Source organism: Microcaecilia unicolor, chromosome 11 (genome assembly GCF_901765095.1).
Source record: "Microcaecilia unicolor chromosome 11, aMicUni1.1, whole genome shotgun sequence".
Taxonomy (NCBI): Eukaryota; Metazoa; Chordata; class Amphibia; order Gymnophiona; family Siphonopidae; genus Microcaecilia; species Microcaecilia unicolor.
Genome location: NC_044041.1, coordinates 151273170 through 151294337, shown reverse-complemented (window position 1 = coordinate 151294337; position 21168 = coordinate 151273170). Strand labels below are relative to the sequence as shown.

Below are 21168 nucleotides of genomic sequence, written 5' to 3'. Positions count from 1 at the left end.
ATAAACAATGGGAACAGAGAGGGCTAAAACAGCTAGGACAAATATGGGAAGAGGGGGTAGTACATCCCTATGATGAGCTGCAGGAGGAATACGACCTTCAACCGCATCATTTAATTTACTACTCAAGAATTAGAAATTACATCCTTCGAAAAGCGAGGGCAGAGTTACAAGGTGAGGAAACAGAGCTGGAACGGACAATGGGAGGGAGTAGCACCAAGGGATGTATAACCCGAATATATGCAGCATTATTAGCACATAGAACCCCCATATTGAAATACACACAGAGATGGGAACAAGACACAGGTACTAGACATGATATACACAGCTGGGAGAGGGCATGGGGCTTCTTGTTAAGTAGCTCTGTGAGTAGTGCCATCATAGAGAATGGATACAAGATACTATATCGCTGGTACTACACCCCGGACAGACTAGCCAAAATGTTACCAGAAGCATCGAATCAATGCTGGAGGGGGTGTACAGTGAAGGGAGACATGCTACACATCTGGTGGATGTGCCCAAAAATATAAAGATATTGGAGAGAACTACTAGGCATGCTTAAACAAATACTGGGCAAAGAGTATCCACTGACAATGGACCACTGCATACTACACTTTCGACCCACAGGACTTTCGAAACCTCTACATCGATTGGCCTCCATGTTTTTGGCGGCGAGCAAGATTGCAGTGGCATTTGCATGGAAGCAACAATCGACCCCCCCCAGCAATGAAAGTGATATATAAAATGGACTACTTCTACCAAATGTCTAAATTGACGGCGATAAAAAATGGACAATTAGCCCAGTTCTCAAAAATTTGGGATAATTACAAGGAATGGAGACACCAGGCTGGGATTGACTTTGATGCGCCCCAGTTGATGACACCGTGGCTCTGAACGCTACTAAACGTGAGTGGACCAAAATACACCATAGACTTAACCACAGGGGCAGCAGTATCGGGACTATTGCAGAATGAAAACAGAAGAGACACAAGGGCAGGGAGTTGGGGAAGGAAGGGCTGGAGGAGGGGATATGGGAGTGTTCGTATGTAGATTACAGCAATATACTTTGATGTGTATGTTAAACTATATAAATAAAACATTTAAAAAAAAAAAAAAAAGGAGGTGTCAGGCTTTTAAGGAAGAAACTAGGTTCGTGAGCCCTTGGGCCACTGCCATGGAGCAGTAGCGGCAGGCAAAACCACCCCACACCAGAGACAAGGCAGAACTCTGACAGAAACAGCTAGACTTCACCTGTGCTTGACCGCCCTTCCCCAGGAGTTGAGCCCCTGAGTGCAGGTGGCCGGCAGGACATACCGGACAGGGCAGGCACTGGATACCAACTAGGCTGAACAGGGACTGAGGGTCAGAGGGGAAAGGAATATACATGGGCAGCAAGGCAGGAAACTGGGCTAGGACTCACAGACAGACAATACTACAAAAGCAGGAAATGGACAAGCTAAAGGACAGACCCTGAAAGCTGCCACGCAGCCACTGAAACAGGGTACAAATACTGACAGACAAGAGACAAGACTGAAAGCTGCAGAGCAGCCACTAAACAGGGTACAAATACTGACAGACAAGAGGCAGGACTGAAAGCTGCAGAGCAGCCACTAAAACAGGGTACAAATACTGACAGACAAGAGGCAGGACTGAAAGCTGCAGAGCAGCCACTAAAACAGGGTACAAATACTGACAGACAAGAGATAGGACTGAAAGCTGCAGAGCAGCCACTAAGCAAGAGACACAGACAAACAGAAACTAGGCAAGGAATACAGACCAAAAACAAGACTAGGGAAGTAAACAAATAAACCTAAGCTAAACTACACACAGATAACTAGAAACAGACAAGGAACTAAACAAGAAACCAGACTAGGCAGAAGTGCAACAAAGCACCAACAAACCAGGGACCTTAGACAATGCAAAGGCAAACACAGAAGGTTTCCAGGTGGTAATAAACCCATCAGCAGCTGAACTCAGCTGCAGGAATCATGAGGCAGCTACGGGTGAGGCTAGCTGCCAAACTTCAAACCAAGTTTGGAGGGCTGGAATATCTGGACTGGACTGGAAAGAAAGTCTGGAAAGTCTATGGCAGCCACCGGTTCTGGCCACCAGAGGACGAGAGGAACACAAACCAAGACACAGGCAGAAAGCATACTGAAGCACAGAGAGGCTTAACACACACAGGTGCAGTATAGTGGAATAATCAGAGCCATGCTGGAAGCAGCCAACACACAGAGACAGAGACAGAACTAACTCAGGAAGAACAGACAGAAGCCAGCTCAGAAGCTGACCACCGGAAATAAAGTGAGTCTGAGAGGGGTCACGACCACAATCGTGACAGGAGGAAGCTGGCAAAAGAATCGGTTGGACCGGTAGATGACTGAGGGGTAAAAGGGGTGATCAGGGAAGACAAAGCCGTAGTGGAGAGATTAAGTGAATTCTTTCCTTCAGCCTTCACTGAGGAAGATTTGAGAGAGATACCGTTGCCAGAAATGGTATTCAAAGCTGATGAGTTGGAGAAACTGAATGAAATCTCTATAAACCTGGAGGATGTAATGGGGCAATTTGACAAATTGAAGAGAAGCAAATCTTCTGGACCAGACGGTATCCATCCCAGAGTACTGACAGAATTGAAAAATGAACTTGCGGAACTATTGTTAGTAACATGTAATTTATCTTTAAAATTGAGCATGGTACCGGAAGATTGGAAGGTGGTCAAAGTAATGCCGAATTTTAAAAAGGTTCCAGAGGATATTTTGGAAATTATAGACTGGTGAGCTTGACGTCGATTCCGGGCAAAATGGTAGAGACTATTATAAAGAACAAAATTCAGAGCATATTCAAAAGCATGGATTAATGAGACAAAGATGGACATTTTCGAAAGGACATCCAAGTCTTAATTTGGACGTCCTCTCAAAGATGTCCAAGATCAGGTAGGTATAATTGAAAGATAGTACAGATGTCCTTAGACATTCAAAAATCGCAATGCAAAACGTCCAAATCAGAGACGTCCAAAGCATGTAAAAAGGACGTCTTTCTCGCAGGACCGCTGAAAGACATCCATAAGGCAAATGTTGCCAACTACAAACATTCACTGTACTTGTGGGACATCCAAGTACTGCAAATGTAAGGAACATTCATATTTTACATCGTATATATGAAGACGTTCGCATACTTGATAATCATCCATATAAGGCTCCGCATGTATGAACACGTAATCAGGCGCCGCATGTGTGAAGACGGTCCATGCACATGATGGACGTCCATGCATGATGGTCGTCCACGTGCTGATCAGCCGTATATGGAGCTGTGCATGTAATGACGTCCGTAAGTGTTGGACGTCCATATAAGGCGATGCACGTTTTACAACGCTTATTCACTAAGAAACATGGCACTGAGACGGGAGCCTAACTGTAGCCTAGCAGAAAGCCTGTGCCTAGTCCAGCTGTGCCTGAGGCATAGACAGTGCCTCTTCATGCACCACCACCATCTGCCCCCGAGGACCGTCTGCATTAGAGCGTGGACTCTAATAAGGGATACGTTGGAAAGGTAACTGTTTGGGAATGCCCCCCCCCCCCCCCAGCACTGGGCATGGGCTATCAGGTAGCACATAGAAGAGCTCCCTCAGCAATGTAAGCACTAACTGTAGTCTGCATTCAAGTGTAATCAGTGATATGTGCATATGCACATTCATTAATAGAACCAATGTACTAGAAAGGAAAAACATTCCCACATCCCTACAATACTGCACAGAAACGGTACTCTTTGTCCTCATGTCCACCTCAATGATATCACCTGTACCAATGTAATGCCCCCCCCCCCCCCCCCCCAATCAATGTTGTGTGTCTCTCCAATTTGGCTTCCAAAGGAATTTGTGTTGTGAAGGCAAGAAGGGCCATCCCCTGACTCCTGGTGTACAAACTTGTATATCTTGCAGAAGATTTGGGATACAAAGGGACCTCGAATCCCTAAGGCGGAGATTCTACCGCATACATCAGGAGAGCCCTGAAATTATTAGGAGCGTGCAACAGCACCTTACGGCTTGACGTAAGTATTATAAACAGGGCACTTGTACTCATTTGTAAATGTATTTATTTAATAATGCAAATGTCATGTACAATATCAGTTTCCATGTGGCTAATAGGCAAATAGTAAGTCATAACACCTGTGTCAAAGATCAAGGCCTGAGGTTGCAGCTACCCTCCCATGAGTGTGGCTGCAACTTCCAACTAATCTCCTATGAGATAATAAGATGACATGCAAAGGAATGCGTGACATTGCAACAGCTACGGCAGGGAAGGGTGCCTCACTTCTGTATCCCCCTTATGGGGTGGATACTGTTTCATGGTATTCCTGCATGAGGTCCTGCTCTTAGTGGATGTCATAGCATGATTTTAAAGTAATGTAAAGAAATAGTGCTCCCCCCCCCCCCAAAAAAAAAAAAAAAACCTGGTCACCATAGTCACAACTCAAAATGCTAACATGCTGCTGAGGAATGAGTGTGCCCTGCCAACACATCCTGTGTACTCTGTGTCAGACCAGCTTCCAAGGTTCCCTTCCATGTCATTCCATGCATCTCCCACTCCAGGCCTATACATCAGGGCACTGACCACACCTTTCCCCGCACCCCACCTGATGCCAGCCAACTCCCAAGCCATGTTGGATGTAATGATCTCAAGGACAAACCTTTTACACACACAGGGCGGCAGCAGCAACAGCTCCAGAAGAAGGAGGAGGAGACAGGATGAGGCGGAGGCGGCGGTGGTGGAAGGGTGCGAGTCTGTGGTGGTGGAGCCATGGGAATGGGAGGTGCCCAATGTGTCAGACCCTTGGCAGGATATGCCTCCCCTTCAGGGGTATGGGGAGGCACCCACCATCACTATCCACACCATCACCACCACCAGCAGCACCACAATGCTGCTGTACTGCACCTCTTGCAGTAACTGGTTCATACACAAAACCAGTTGCTGTAGGAGATGGCAGCGATGCAGCAATCAACCGAGCAGCACTTTGGGGCACAGAGGCAGCTCCTGCTTCTGGTAGTGCACCTGCTGCAGAGGGACATGGAGGTAGGAGGAGAAACCCTCCATTGAGAGAGTTTTAAAAAATGTGTATATAGTTATTTTTTATACGTTAATACAGATATTTGATGTTTTTCACATACCAGGGTGTGTGTCTCTATTTTGTGCACTATATATGTGGTATTATCAAATGCTGGGGTTGATGTAACAGGAGGCAGCAATCTGGGTTGCATGACAGGTCAACTGTGACACAAACTTAGGGACATACGTGTCATAAGTGTGGCCATGTAGAAGGCCACCTGTTCCTTCCAAGCTGCATAGTTGTATGGAAAGTTGGGTGGGGGGAGAGGCTGGATGGGCATTTCTGTTACTAGCACAGAGTTGTCTAAATAATAGGTATGTTGTCTAGCACTAGCGATCTGTGAAGTACAAACTTGCAGATATGCATTGGCAGTGCCTAGACTATTGTTTGCTCTCTGTTCAGCAGACAACCTTACCCACAACCAAACAACATTGGTGAGGACCAGGAAGGAGCTACAAACAGCTGGGTCATCTTTTCGCATTGAATGTATCAGCAATGGTATGTAGTGTTGAGGAGAAAAAGCAAAACAACAGTAAAAGCATTAGATGGATGTTTACTTCATCACAATTGCAATTGTACCTAATACATCAGGTACAGAAGGGCACTTGCTAGGGGAATTATATAGGCACCACGATGTAGCCACCTGTAGGTTTAGAATAGGAACTGTAACGAGAACCCCTCTCCCTCACCATGACTTAAGGACTCAAGGTAATGGTAGGCACGCACCTGTGGCCACCTAGAAAATGGTTTGCAGGATAGAATTTTAAAATGTTGTTGTTCCATAAATATGGAGGATTGTAGGACTGTGTTCAAAAATGTGGAAAAGGCATTGAGTTCATATATGCTACCCCCCTTCCCCACCCCCAGCAATCTTCAGAATGGGTGGGCACTTCATAAAAGGAGACTGGGGTTCACCACATAAAGAAGGATGGAACCTACTGGGGAGACACATGAGGTGCAAAGCGGGAGAAAAGCTGCCAGATGTGGATACCCATGAACCTGGTGGAAATAGATTTGAATGTAGAGAACATACAGAAAATGGGGAGCCCTTGACGATGAGGGATGCACACAGCCATTCTCAAAGCCTCTTCCCCTCCCCCACCCCTACCGGCAGCCACAGCTGAGAGTGTCCAATAGAAAACAAGACATCTGTATAATTAGTTGGGTAGAAACAATAAGCACAGATTCCAGTGTATTAGAGTACACTGCTGTCCATTGCAATCCTCTTGACCAGTTGCAGTGCTGTAACCTGTCCTGCAAGATGCAAGAAGTGTTTGTTTAGCACCTACAAAGCAGAAGGGGAAGAGGTGGCTGAGAGGTATGAGCTTACCTTGAACTTGTGGTGCCACAAATTGTCAAAAGGAACACCAATCTGTTTGCTCCATGGGGGCAAAGGCTGGCTGCTTCAACTAAGAAGAGAGAATGGGGGGGGGGGCAGTGAGGGACCGCATCAGACACAGTAAGCAGCTCCTGGAGGGTAGAGAGTTGGTCAGCTCAGTATATGCTAAGCCACCAGCTAACACCCAGTCTGAAACTTTTTGAAAGGAAAGGTACACAGCCCAGTTATCTTTCAAGAATTGGCCAAAAGATGTAAAAGGAAAAAAACAGGTATACAAAAGCATACAGTGGCAAAAACAAGGTTTACTATAACTGAAGCTAAAACACTTAGAAATACCACCCCATAGTCTAAAGAAAAACATCTAAAGCGCAAGCACAGAGAAAGACGTTTTAAAGAGGCGCCAATAAAGGGAATGCAAACTTCCAAACGAAGAGCAGCTGGGGACGTTTATCATTTTCACCCATAATCAAAATTAGGACATTCAAAACACAGAGCAGCTGGAGACATCTATAGGTCCTACCTATAAGTGAAATTAGGACATCCAAATCGGCAGAGCAGCTTGGGACGTTTATGGATTTAGCCCATAATCGAAATTAGGATGTCCATCTTGGGGACATCCATCCCGCTCTTACATGGACGTCCTTGGGACAGTATTTAAATGTCCTTCTCAGTATTTTCGAATTTTTGGATACCATTGTCAGAATGGCACCAAAACAGGCACCCACCTGCAAAGGTAATTTCAGTGAACCTGAAATAGAACTGCTGGTGCAAGAAATAGAAAAAAGGAACACACAGAGGAAATTGGAGGGTCATGGGATAGGAGGAAAAGTCCTATTGTGGATTAAAAACTGGTTGAAGGATAGGAAACAGAGTGGGGTTAAATGGGCAGTATTTACAATGGAGAAGGGTAGTTAGTGGGGTTCCTCAGGGGTCTGTGCTAGGACCGCTGCTTTTTAATATATTTATAAATGATTTAGAGATGGGAGTAACCAGCGAGGTAATTAAATTTGCTGATGACACAAAGTTATTCAAAGTCGTTAACTCGCGACAAGATTGTGAAAAATTACAGAAGGACCTTTCGAGGCTGGGAGACTGGGCAGCTAGATGGCAGATGACATTTAATGTGAGCAAGTGCAAGGTGATGCATGTGGGAAAAAAGAACCCGAATTATAGCTACGTCATGCAAGGTTCCACGTTAGGAGTTACGGACCAAGAAAGGGATCTGGGTGTCGTCGTCGATAATACACTGAAACCTTCTGCTCAGTGTGCTCCTGCGGCTCGGAAAGCGAATAGAATGTTGGGTATTATTAGGAAAGGTATGGAAAACAGGTGTGAGGATGTTATAATGCCGTTATATCGCTCCATGGTGCGACCGCACCTTGAGTATTGTGTTCAATTCTGCTCGCCGCATCTCAAGAAAGATATAGTGGAATTGGAAAAGTTGCAGCGAAGGGCGACTAAAATGATAGCGGGAATGGGACGACTTCCCTATGAAGAAAGACTAAGGAGGTTAGGGCTTTTCAGCTTGGAGAAGAGACGGCTGAGGGGAGACATGACAGAGGTATATATATATTAGATTGTAAGCTCTTTGAGCAGGGACTGTCTTTCTTCTATGTTTGTGCAGTGCTGCGTATGCCTTGTAGCGCTATAGAAATGCTAAATAGTAGTAGTAGTATATAAAATAATGAGTGGAGTGGAACAGGTGGATGTGAAGCATCTGTTCACGCTTTCCAAAAATACTAGGACTAGGGGGCATGGGATGAAACTACAGTGTAGTAAATTTAAAACAAATTGGAGAAAATCTTTCTTCACCCAACACGTAATTAAACTCTGGAATTCGTTGCCAGAGAACGTGGTGGAGGCGGTTAGCTTGGCAGAGTTTAAAAAGGGGTTAGATGGTTTCCTAAAGGACAAGTCCATAAACCGCTACTAAATGGACTGGGGAAAAATCCATAATTCTAGGAATAACATGTATAGAATGTTTGTACGTTTGGGAAGCTTGTCAGGTGCCCTTGGCCTGGATAGGTCGCTGTCGTGGACAGGATACTGGGCTCGATGGACCCTTGGTCTTTTCCCAGTGTGGCATTACTTATGTACATCTCTTTGCTACCAGGGACCAGAGGCTGGCTGCTTCAACAAAGGGGAGAGAATGAGAGGCAGTGAGGGACCGGGTCAATGCAGTCTTCCACAGTGGCAGGGATGTAGAAGACTGCAAGCGCAAGTGTCGCCAGCTGAAGCACAATGTAAGGTAGAAGGCTGGTGCCAGATGACACTGCTACTTTGACCCCCATAGATCACATTGCTCATGGGCTCTTGCCCCTGGAGGGGTTCCACGGCATTGGGTCCCAGGACACATCAGCACAGCCTGAGGGCTCAGGTAGGTTTACCATTAGGAAGCTGTGGTACCTGTTGTGCTGCACTCTGTTTTCCACAAGTGGGGGACAGTGTGGTGCTCCTAAGTACTACTACTACTACTACTACTTAACATTTCTAGAGCGCTACTAGGGTTACGCAGCGCTGTACAATTTAACAAAGAGAGACAGTCCCTGCTCAAAGAGCTTACAATCTAATAGACAAGTGAACGGTCGGTCCGATCGGGGCAGTCAAATTGGGGCAGTCTGGATTCACTGAACGGTAAGGGTTAGGTGCCGAACGCAGCATTGAAGAGGTGGGCTTTAAGCAAAGACTTGAAGATGGGCAGGGAGGGGGCTTGGCGTAAGGGTTCAGGAAGGTTGTTCCAAGCATAGGGTGAGGCGAGGCAGAATGAGCGGAGCCTGGAGTTGGCGGTGGTGGAGAAGGGTACTGAGAGGAGGGATTTATCCTGTGAACGGAGGTTACGGGCGGGAACGTAAGGGGAGATGAGGGTAGAGAGGTAGTGAGGGGCAGCAGACTGAGTGCATTTGTAGGTAAGAAGGAGAAGCTTGAATTGAATGCGGTATCTGATCGGAAGCCAGTGAAGTGACCTGAGGAGAGGGGTGATATGAGTATATCGGTTCTGGCGGAATATGAGACGTGCAGCAGAGTTCTGAACAGACTGAAGGGGGGATAGATGGCTAAGTGGGAGGCCGGTGAGGAGTAAGTTGCAGGTGGAGGGGGGTTCCAGCTATGTGTGTGTAGGTTACCACTGTTTCACAGCTTTGGGGGCCTTCCCCACTCCCTCTTCTTTTCTCATCACCAAACTGTGCATATCTGCTTTCCATACCTCTGTGCTGTAGCCACTGTGTTCTCTGCACTCCTTCCACAGTTCTATGTCTACCCATCTGCCTGTGTGGCTCTCTAGCACATCAGTCTCTGAAGTACACTGTGCTCCTCGTCTCCAGCTCTGTACCTTGCACAATGACATCTGTGGGTTGCCTGCCAATGCCATTCCTCACCATCTGTTTGCTGGGTCTTCACGTGTGGGGCTATGTATATGAATGCTGGAAAATTGGGTTATTCTGACCAACACACTTCCTCCCCTTTTGCTATGCAGGTGATGATAGCCAGTCAGATGCAGAAGCTGGCCCTAGTGGCACCAGCCCCAGCACACTGAAGAGCTGATAGAGCAGCAAACCAGTGGGCCTGGAGGTGTGAATGCACAGGAAACCATGCAGGAACACTCACATGAGGTGCAGCTCGAGTATTACCGGCACCAGAAATTGGAGCTGCAAAGGGAAGCGGTACAGGCCCAATGGGAAGCGGTATAGCATCTCCAATGGCTGGAGCAGAGCATTGAGGGCCTACGGTGTGACCTCCAAGCACACACTAGAGCCCTGATGCTGCAACAAGTGCCGTCTCCTTCCACCAGTGCACAGCAACCATCGGCAAAGAAGAGGAGGTTGACATCCTTAGCCCCCCCCCCCCCCCCCAGCCACTGGTCCAGCAGCACACGAGAGACCAGCAGCCACCACACCAGCTCCCCTTCTGGGTCCTGTGCTGTAACTTTCTGGTCTGCATCTCTGTTTGTTTCTGGTCTGGAATCTGTAGGGGTATTTCCCTGTGATCTCACCTGAGCTGGTCTTGGTTTATACAAGCCTAACGCATCCTGTAACAAACAAGATGGATGCTACAACCTCTGACCTGAACATCTCTGTGTCAGCAAGATCCAGCTTTTCAGCTTGTGGAAAATCACTGGCAGGCATGTTCCATCCAAGGACATTCTGTGTTACAACTACCCCCTGTTATCACCCTGAGAAGCTGAAAGGGGAGTGAGACCTAGGGCTCCAGAAAGCCTGGTTAGAAACAGAGATGCAGACCAGAAAGTTACCATTTCAAGGTCACAAAACAAAGGACTCTTCTTGCCCATGCAGTGAGCTGGACAGGATCAGGATTGGGTCCCTGATGTCACCTGACGGAGAGGTACTAAGAAGCGGGAACTGAAGAGAGTAAGACAGTTGGAGTCCAACAGAGAGTTTTGGACTGACAAGAGAACGGAGAAGACCTGAAAAAAGCCAGCTAGGTTTGAAGGCTCAGTGTGAGCGAGAGACTTTGCTGTTCTAACCTTGTGAGCTGCATATCTGGTGAAAATACCTTTGGGTTCAGCTATACCAGCTCTGAAATACGGCACGGAGTGACTGACACCTGCTATCTGCAGAGAGACCCTGCACTACATCTGACTCGCTGGGGAGACAGCTAGAGTCTAAGAAGGAATCTGCATCTACCTCATCGAAAGGCTGCCAGACAGCATGGTGAGATACAGTGATTTACTTTCTATTGTCTGGGATTAGTGATTGGTGTTTATCTAAGAAAGATTGGTTATGTCGTAACTCCTGGTCAGGAGATTAGCTGCTAACCTTTGTATTTTGAATAAGAACCGTAGTTTAGAGGTTACAAATCAGGCTTGTGTAATTATCTTGTAGTCCAGGAAGAATCATTTCGTATAGTCTTTATTCAGTAGCAATCTAGTTCTTTTATTATCAGCAAGTTATATTTTTGTATTTTGCTAAGCCTTGCTACAGAGTGATTCTATATTTGTACATTTTCTTTATCTATAATAAATCTAATATATATATATCAGCTTTGGCTTTAGTTTCATTTCTCTAAGGCAAGTCTGGCTAGGTGCCAGAAGCAAGGTCCTTGTATTTTCCCCTAGACAGAGTCCAGAATATTCGCTTGGGCAGAGTTCTGCACCATAGGACCTTGGCTAAATAATCTGTTGGGAGTGGTTTTCCTTTAAGAATTATTTAGATTTATTCTACCTACATAATTGGGGGCACTCGGCCCGGGGATATAATTTATTGAGAATGTATTCCCGTGGTTTTTCTGTTAGAGAGAGAAATGCCAAGCTGTATAGTTATGCTGTGAAATTTCTTGCTGTGTTTCACTGAGAAGTTCTTCTCAGAGAACTGCAGACGGAGAAGCTTGTCTGCTTGTTAGCTGGAGCACTGTGTGTCTGTCTGGTAGATTTACTACTTAGCTGATAAGCAAGATTTTTATTACCGGCTGTGCTTACATTAGCTGTTTTACAGTCAGTTCAGCCAGAATGACGTCAACTAGCACTACGCTAACTGCATTAGAAGTAGTTGTTTTTGAAGTCCTAATATCTGCAGCACAAACTAAGTCAATACTGGACTATACTATAGATTCTTTGCTTTCCTTGTTTCGGAGTGAATCTGCAGAGAGTCATACGGCATACAATTCTGTGTTGAACCTGGTTTTAAAGTGCAAAGCTAGGCTTACTATCACAGCCCTGGTGGAGCTGGCTTGTACTTTACTGGCAATGAAAGAGTTTGCTGTTTGTAATCGTTCTGCACTCCAAGCGGAGCTCTAGCACTTGCGTGATGATGTGGATGCTCTCAAAAGAGAAAGGCTTGATTTACAATTGAAGAGCAAGTGGAAATTCTATCCAACCAGCCTTTTTCGGAGTTTGATGCTATGGTGAAAGATCAAGTGGAACAGGCTGATGCTTGTGCTACTGATACAGAGAAGATGCAGTTGACTGAGTTGCTGTACAAATACAAGGGCCTTTTTGCTGTAGACTCGTATGATTGTGGGCTCACAGACCTGCATGTCACCAGAGTTCCTACAGAGCCAAATAGCAAGCCTGTCTTTGTGCGCCAGTATAAGATTCCATTGGCGTCCTATGAATTCGTGCAAGAGATTCTCAACACTTTGGAGGCCAGGGGCATCATTAGGCAATGCAACAGCACCTACAACTCCCCTCTGTGGCCCATTTTGAAAAAGAACAACAGTTGGAGAATCGCGCTGGATTACCGTCAGCTGAATAAGCGAGTACCTTTGTCCAGGTGGCCTATGGCTCCTCTGGATCAGAATCTTGCTACCATCAAAGGGGCTAAGTATTTCACAAGCTTAGACTTGGCATCAGGGTTTTGGACAGTGCCTGTCCATCTCCTTGATCAATATAAATTGGCTTTTACGTTTAGGAAGAAACAGTATATGTGGAACAGAGCTCCCTTTGGTTTTCTCAATTCCCCTGCTGAATTTAACATCTTCCTACACAAAGCACTTCCAGATGCTGAGGTTCGAGGAACTGTGGTCTATGTGGATGATATTCTGATCAAAAGCCCTACTTTTCAAGAACACTTGGCGGAGATTGAGCATGTTTTCTTACAGTTGACAGATGCTGGAGCCAAACTAACACTGGCCAAAGGACAATGGTGCAGGAAATCGCTGAATTACCTAGGGTACGAAATTTCTGCTGAAGGTCTGCGACCTCAGAGGAAGGGAGTGCAGGCCTTACAACAGCTGAAACAACCCACCAATCTCACAGAACTTTGTTCCTTTTTGGGAATATGCAATTACTCCCAACAGTTCATAGATGAGTATGCGAAAATCCCCCGACTCTTGGTCAAGTTATTAAAGAAAGATACGCCCTAGGCTTGGGGTCCAGAGCAGGAATCTGCTATGCAGGAGCTGAAGGATCAGCTTAGCCGCTTTCCATGCCTCGCGTACCCTGAGGGGGGTCGTGAGTTCTATGTTGACCTGGGTTACTCTGAGCACTCCATGAGCGCTGTCTTATATCAGAAATATGATTCTGATAAGCGGGTTGTGGCCTATGCCAGTAAAGGCCTACCCGATGTGGAAAAGAAGTATTCTGACTGTGGGTAATCGCTTTTGTCCACTGTTTGGGCTCTGCAACATTTCCGGAGTTATATCCAAGGCGAGAAGCTAATCGTGGAGACTTGTCACCAACCCATCAGTTTCTTGGGTAGCGACCGAATCAAGTCCAGTCGGGTGTCCAACAGCAGGATAGTCTCCTGGACATTGGCTCTGCAAGGATGGCCTTTAGAGGTAAGGTATGCTCAGAAACATCGTAATGTAGTAGCCCAAGGTATGGCCCGCCTCGACACCATCTGTATGATGAGAAGATCTGTGATACAATGCCTAAAGTCTATGTGGATGGTTGTGCCTACCGCCGTGACACAGACCATGAGTTGGTTGCAGGTCTGGGAGTGGTATGGAATCCAACCATTCCTGAAGAGACTTTGAAGCACAGCTTAGGTTCACAGACAAATCAGTATGCTGAGATTGTTCCAGCTTTGGTGGCGGTACAGTCTGCAGTTCAGAAAGGAATTAGAGAATTAGTCATATATACAGATTCAGATTATGTGAGACAGAACTTTGTCTCTCATCTACCCAACTGGAAGCAGAACATGTTAAACTCTAAAGGAAAACCAGTACATCATGGAAATTTGATTCTGGCCTTAGATCAACTGGTACGGGACCATGACATGACCATCTACTGGAAGAAGGTCAAGGGTCATGCAAAAGTTGATGGTCCTGACAAGATAGGGAACGACTTGGCAGATCGACTCGCCAAGGAAGGCACGCTTACAGGAGAATTATGGCAGTTCTCAGAGTCTGAGACACTGAGCGTTCATGCTGTCACCCAACGGCAAACAAAACAGTCTAGTGAGACTCCAGTGTTCCAGTGGTGTAGTGACAACCCATCATTTGATCTTGTCATGGCTCAGAAATCAGATCCACTAGTTGGACAATTTTATGAGTACATCCAGAATCCGCAAGAACATCCATTGACAGAAGAGGAGTGTCAAGCTGAAGAACTGAGGATACTCTATACATCCCAAGAGAAGTTCCAGATCCATTGCTAAAGTCTCCAATGATCTATTCCTGGCTAAATCTATTCTCTATTCTATCCTCATCCTTCTCGATCTTTCTGCTGCTTTTGACACTGTTGATCACAGCCTACTCCTTGGCACACTGTCCTCACCTGGATTTCAGAACTCTGCTCTTTCCTGGTTTTCTTCTTATCTCTCTCAGCATACACTCTGGTGGATCCTCTTCTTCCTCTATCCCGCTCTCAGTGGGTGTACCTCAAGGATCTGTTCTAGGACCTCTCCTTTTCTCCATCTATACTTCCTCCCTCGGTGCTCTGATCTCAGCCCACAGTTTTCAATATCACCTTTACGCTGATGACTCCCAGATCTACCTCTCCACACCAGAAATCTCGGCAGAAATCCAGGCCAAGATATCTGCCTGCCTGTCTGGCATTGCTGCCTGGATGTCTCACCGCCACCTGAAGCTCAATATGTCCAAAACTGAGCTCCTTATCTTCCCACCTAAACCAACCTCTCCCCTTCCCCCATTCTCTATTTCTGTGGACAACACGCTCATTCTTCCTGTCTCATCTGCTTGTAACCTTGGGGTCATCTTCGACTCCTCCCTCTCCTTCTCTGCACATATTCAACAGATTGCTAAAACCTGTCGTTTCTTCCTCTATAATAATAGCCAAAATTCACCCTCTGCTTTCTGAGAACTCTACCAGAACCCTCATCCACACTCTCATCACCTCTTGCTTGGACTACTGCAACTTGCTTCTCACAGGTCTTCCACTCAGCCATCTCTCTCCTCTTCAATCTGTTCAAAATTCTGCTGCACAATTAATATTTCGCCAAAGTCACTATGCCCATATCAGCCCTCTTCTGAAGTCACTTCATTGGCTCCCTATCCGTTTCCATATACAGTTCAAGCTCCTCTTATTAACCTATAAGTGCGTTCTCTATGCTGCCCCTCACTACCTCTCCACCCTCACCTCTCCCTACACTCCTTCCCAGGAATGCCGTTCACTAGGCAAATCTCTCCTAATTGCACCCTTCTCCTCCATCGCTAATTCCAGACTCCGTTCCTTTTATCTTGCTGCACCTTATGCCTGGAACAGACTTCCTGAGCCATTACATCAAGCTCCATCCCTGGCCGCCTTCAAATCTGGGCTAAAGGCCTACCTGTTTGATGCTGCTTTTAATTTCTAACTTGTCACCTGCTCGTAACCTTTATCTTGTCTTCCTCTCTTCAATAGTCCCTTATCCCTTAGTCCTGTCTGTCTGTCCTAATTTAGATTGTAAGCTCTTTTGAGCAGGGACTGTCTTTTCTCCATGTTCAATTGTGAAGCGCTGCGCATGACTGGTAGCGCTATAGAAATGATTTGTAGTAGTAGTAGTTCATCGCATGCCCCATAGTCCTAGTATTTTTGGAAAGCGTAAACAGACGCTTCACATCTACCTGTTCAACTCCACTCATTATTTTATAGACCTCTATCATATCTCCCCCTCAGCTGCCTTTTCTCCAAGCTGAAGAGCCCTAGCCGCTTTAGCCTTTCTTCATAGGGAAGTTGTCCCATCCCCTTTATCATTTTCGTCGCCCTTCTCTGCACCTTTTCTAATTCCACTATATCTTTTTTGAGATGCGGCGACCAGAATTGAACACAATATTCAAGGTGTGGTGGTCACACTATGGAGCGATACAAACATCCTCATTTTTGTTTTCCATTCCTTTCCTAATAATACCTAACATTGTATTTGCTTTCTTAGCCACAGCAGCACACTGAGTAGAAGGTTTCAACGTATCATCGACGACACCTAGATCCCTTTCTTGGTCCATGACTCCTAACGTGGAACCTTGCATTACATAGCTAAAATTCGGGTTCCTCTTTCCCACATGCATCACTTTGCACTTGCTCACATTAAACGTCATCTGCTACTACTACTACTTAACATTTCTAAAGCGCTACTAGGGTTACGCAGCGCTGTACAATTTAACATGGAAGGACGGTCCCTGCTCGAAGAGCTTACAATCTAAAAAGACAAATGTACAGTTAATCAGATAGGTCAGACAGATTGGGGCAGCCTATATGTTCGAAAGGTTAGGTTCCGAATGCAGCATTGAAGAGGTGAGCTTTAAGCAAGGATTTGAAAATGGGTAGGGAGGGGGCTTGGCGTAGGGATTCAGGAACTGTTCCAGGCATAGGGTGAGGCAAGGGAAAATGAGCGGAGCCTGGAATTGGCAATGGTGGAGAAGGGTACTGAGAGGAGGGATTTGTCATGTGAGCGGAGGTTACGGGCAGGAACGTAGGGGGAGATGAGGGTAGAGAGGTAGGGTGGAGCAGCAGAGTGAGTGCATTTGTAAGTAAGGAGGAGAAGCTTGAATTGGATGTGGTATCTGATCGGAAGCCAGTGAAGCGACTTGAGGAGAGGTGTGATATGAGTATATCGGTTCTGGCGGAATATGAGACGTGCGGCAGAGTTCTGAATGGATTGAAGGGGGGATAGATGGCTGAGTGGGAGGCCAGTGAGGAACAAGTTGCAGTAGTCGAGATGAGAGGTAATGAGAGCATGGACGAGAGTTCGGGTGGTGTGCTCAGAGAGGAAAGGGCGAATTTTGTTGATGTTGAAAAGGAAGAAGCGACACGTTTTGGCAGTCTGCTGGATATGCGCAGAGAAGGAGAGGGAGGAGTCAAAGATGACCCGGGGAGGATGAGGGTGCCATCAACTGAGATAGAGAGTGGGGGAAGAGGAGAAGTGGGCTTAGGTGGAAAGACGAGGAGCTCGGTCTTGGACATGTTCAGCTTCAGGTGGCGGTTTGACATCCAGGCAGCAATGTCAGATAGGCAGGCCGATACCTTGGCCTGGGTCTCTGCGGTGATGTCTGGTGTGGAGAGATAGAGCTGGGTGTCATCAGCGTAAAGATGATACTGGAAGCCATGAGATGAGATCAGTGAGCCTAGGGAAGAGGTGTAGATAGAGAAGAGAAGGGGTCCAAGAACAGATCCCTGGGGAACTCCAACAGATAGTGGGATGGGAGTGGAGGAAGATCCATGAGAGTGCACTCTGAATGTGCAGTGGGAGAGATAGGAGGAGAACCAGGAGAGCACAGAGCCCTGGAACCCAAATGAGGCCAGTGTGGCAAGAAGTAAATCGTGATTGACAATGTCAAAAGCGGCAGAAAGATTCAGGAGGATGAGGATGGAGTAGTGGCCTCTGGATTTGGCCAGGAGCAGGTCATTGCAGACTTTAGAGAGTGCTGTTTCTGTCGAGTGGAGAGGGCGGAAACCGGATTGGAGTGGGTCGAGGATGGCATGAGAGGAGAGAAAATCAAGACAGCGGCTGTGAACGGCGCGCTCAAGTATTTTGGAGAGGAAGGGTAGGAGAGAGATGGGGCGATAGTTGGAGGGGCAGGTAGGGTCGAGTGATGGTTTTTTGAGGAGAGGTGTGACTACGGCGTGCTTGAAGGTGTCAGGGACAGTTGCAGTGGAGAGAGAGAGGTTAAGGATGCGACAGATGGAGGGATTGACAGTATGGGCGATGGTGTTAAGTAGGTTGGTGGGGATGGGATCTGCCATTTAGATGCCCAGTCTCCCAGTCTTGTAAGGTCCTCTTGTAATTTTTCACAATCCTCCCCGCGATTTAACCACTTTGAATAACTTTGTGTCATCAGCAACTTTAATTACCTCACTAGTTACTCCCATCTCTAAGTCATTTATAAATATGTTAAAAAGCAACAGTCCCAGCACAGACCCCTGGGGAACCCCACTAACTACCCTTCTCCATTGAGAATACTGACCATGTAACCCTACTCTCTGCTTTTTATCTTTTAACCAGTTTTTAATCCACAATAGAACACTACCTCCTATCCCATGACTCTCCAATTTCCTCTGGAGTCTTTCATGAGGTACTTTGTCAAACGCCTTCTGAAAATCCAGATACACAATATCAACCGGCTCACCTTTATCCACATATTTGTTCACCCCTTCAAAGAAGTGTAGTAGATTGGTGAGGCAATATTTCCCTTCACTAAATCCATGTTGACTTTGGGGCTCATTTTCAAAGCATTTAGACTTACAAAGTTTCATAGTAACCTATGGAACTTTGTAAGTCTAAATGCTTTGAAAATATGCCTCCATGTCTCATTAATCCATGCTCTACCATTTTGCCCAGCACCGATGTCAGACTCACCGGCCTATAATTTCCTGGATCTCCTCTGGAACCTTTTTTAAAAATCAGCGTTACATTGGCCACTCTCCAATCTTCTGGTACCATGCTCGATTTTAAGGATAAATTACATATTACTAACAATAGCTCCGCAAGCTCATTTTTCAGATCTATCAGTATTCTGGGATGAATACCATCCGGTCCAGGAGATTTGCTACTCTTCAGTTTGTAGAACTGCCCCATTACATCATTAAGTTTCTCCAACTTGTCAACTTCGAATACCATTTCCGGAACCGGTATCCTACCCAAACCTTCCACGGTGAAGACCGAAGCAAAGAATTCATTTAATCTCTCCTCTGTGTTCAGCAGGGCAGAGGGCAGGGGAGTAGTATAGGCACCAGCCAGGAGCTGCCTGCAGGGGAGGAAGAGCAGGAACTGTTACTGGAAGAACCTACACCCTCCACCCTGTGGAATTTACAGATGACCCTGTAGAGGGTGAAGGGCCCCACCTCAGGGCCTATTCAAAATGAGGGGCAGGGCAGGAATAAGGTTAAAAGATGCTGGAATTCTGATGATTGTGGGGTTAACTTTTTAGGGAATTACAATGAATAAATAAAATAGTCCCCCTCAACCCTGAGAATGGGTGGGCACATGGGCAAAGTTTAATGGAGTTTATCAGCAGCAGATCAGAAACCTAGCCAATTGGGTGGCCAGATTTTCAGGTTGCAGAAGAGGCAGTGTCATGCTGTGGTGGTGTGTGCTAGGGAGAGAGGGGTGGGGTGTGTGTGTGCAGGGGGAGGGGGGTGGGTGGAGAGAGGGGGTTGTGTGTTGGGGCATGTTACAGAGGTGCAGCACACAAATTAATCGTACATTAACCTTTACTGAAAATTGGTCAGAATGAGTCCTTGTCTGGCAGGGACCCCCAGCTGGTGTGCTCCCTGATTAGCTCTGTGGGCACGGGGAGTGGGGGGCTCCTCATTCTCTGGGTCTGGCAGCTGCTGCTGTGGTTTCTGTCCCTCCTCTGGCCAGCCAGGAAGTGCAGTATGCTGCAGGCCATGTTGGCAACCTTTTCAGGGCCTCCAGAACGGTCTAGACATCTGAAGCGATTCTTGAGCTGGCCAAAGATCCAGTCTATTATGGTGTGGGTGCTCTTATGTCTCTTGTTGTACTCCTTCTCCGCCTCACTTTGGGGGTGGACTATGGGAGTCATGATTCAGGTTCACTGGAGATGGCCTTTATTACCTGTGGGGGGAAGCAAAATCACAGACATGGGTGTGTATTGGCTGATATGGTGACCTTGTGGAAGTGGGGTAATGGTTGTGGGTTCTGGAGACATCTTAGAGGGAAGGAGTGTGTTGAAGGTTTGGAGGTGGAGGGGGTATGGGGTTTGGGAATCCCTGTAGTGCTTACCTAGGAGCCAGTTGCTGGTAATCTCACCAAGGTCTAACCTGTGGTAGATTTCCGAATGCTGGAGGCTGGGTGGAGCATGGAGTGATATGATTTTCTGTAGGTGTCATGTACCTGGTGGGGGGGAGGGGGTCTGAGAGCAATGTGTGTGCAGTGCAGTCTATGAGGCCTATGACCAAAGGGAAGTGGTCTGTGCTGTAAAACTGAGCCATGTTGTTCTGGAGTGCCTGAGCGGTAGTGGGGAATGTAATATAGTGTGAGGTGTGGGTGAGGAAGGTATCGAACTAGGCAAGAGAGTTGGAGATGGTGGGCTGGGTGAGGCCTGCATTGAGCGCTAGCATTGACTGGAAAGTGCCAGTGGCCAGAAAGGTGAGGGAGGCAGTGACTTTCAGGTGGACTGGCAAAGGATTATTCCTGCGAATCCTGGGCTGGAGGAGGGTTTGTAGCTGGTCAAAGCAGTACCTAGTAAGGCATTCCTGGTCAGTGAGGTCCAGGAAGAGGATCTAGGGCCTGAATACTCTCCGATAGGGATATCTCCTCTGGGGTCTCTCCTCCACACTCCAGCAAGGTGTGAGCCACCAAAGCATTTAGCACATCCATGATTGACATTCAGGTGTCCCACCACCACAGGTGCAATCCACTGACCCCAGAGACACCACTGTGCACACCTCCACCTACTGCACCTTTTAAGACCCAGGCACCAGCAACCACACCAGCTGCCCAAAACACTCACTCTCCCACCACCAACACAGTCCTGATTACTGCAGCACTAAGCACTCACTCTTCTACCACTAGCAGTCATCACATAGCTATAGCACAGTACAGTGACAAACTGGGAGTAGACAAACAAAGGAACAATGAGAGACAGAGGACAAGCAGGGAGGTATAATGGGAGTTGTGGGGGTTTGGGGACAGTGAGATTTGGTGAGGAAGAGGGCCAGAGGAAAGGATGGGCTCGTGTGTGTGTGTGGGGGGGTGCTAGCAGGTATGGACGAGGAGGTGAGACACAGAGGAGGCAAGGCAGAAAATGTGAGGATCAAAAGGTTCATACTGAGGCAAACACACAAAGTTAACAAAGTATTCAGGAACTCTCCACCATTTCTCACAAATTGCCAGTTCCACCTCTCCACTCTCCAACTCAGCAAAATCACACATGGG

At 46.8% G+C, this 21168-nt stretch overlaps 1 protein-coding gene across 3 annotated transcripts in view; it reads right to left on the bottom strand.

The window, feature by feature from the left end:
• EXOC3L2 (exocyst complex component 3 like 2) overlaps positions 1 to 21168 on the bottom strand; it is a 419752-nt gene that overhangs the window by 123684 nt on the left and 274900 nt on the right. The window lies entirely within an intron of this gene.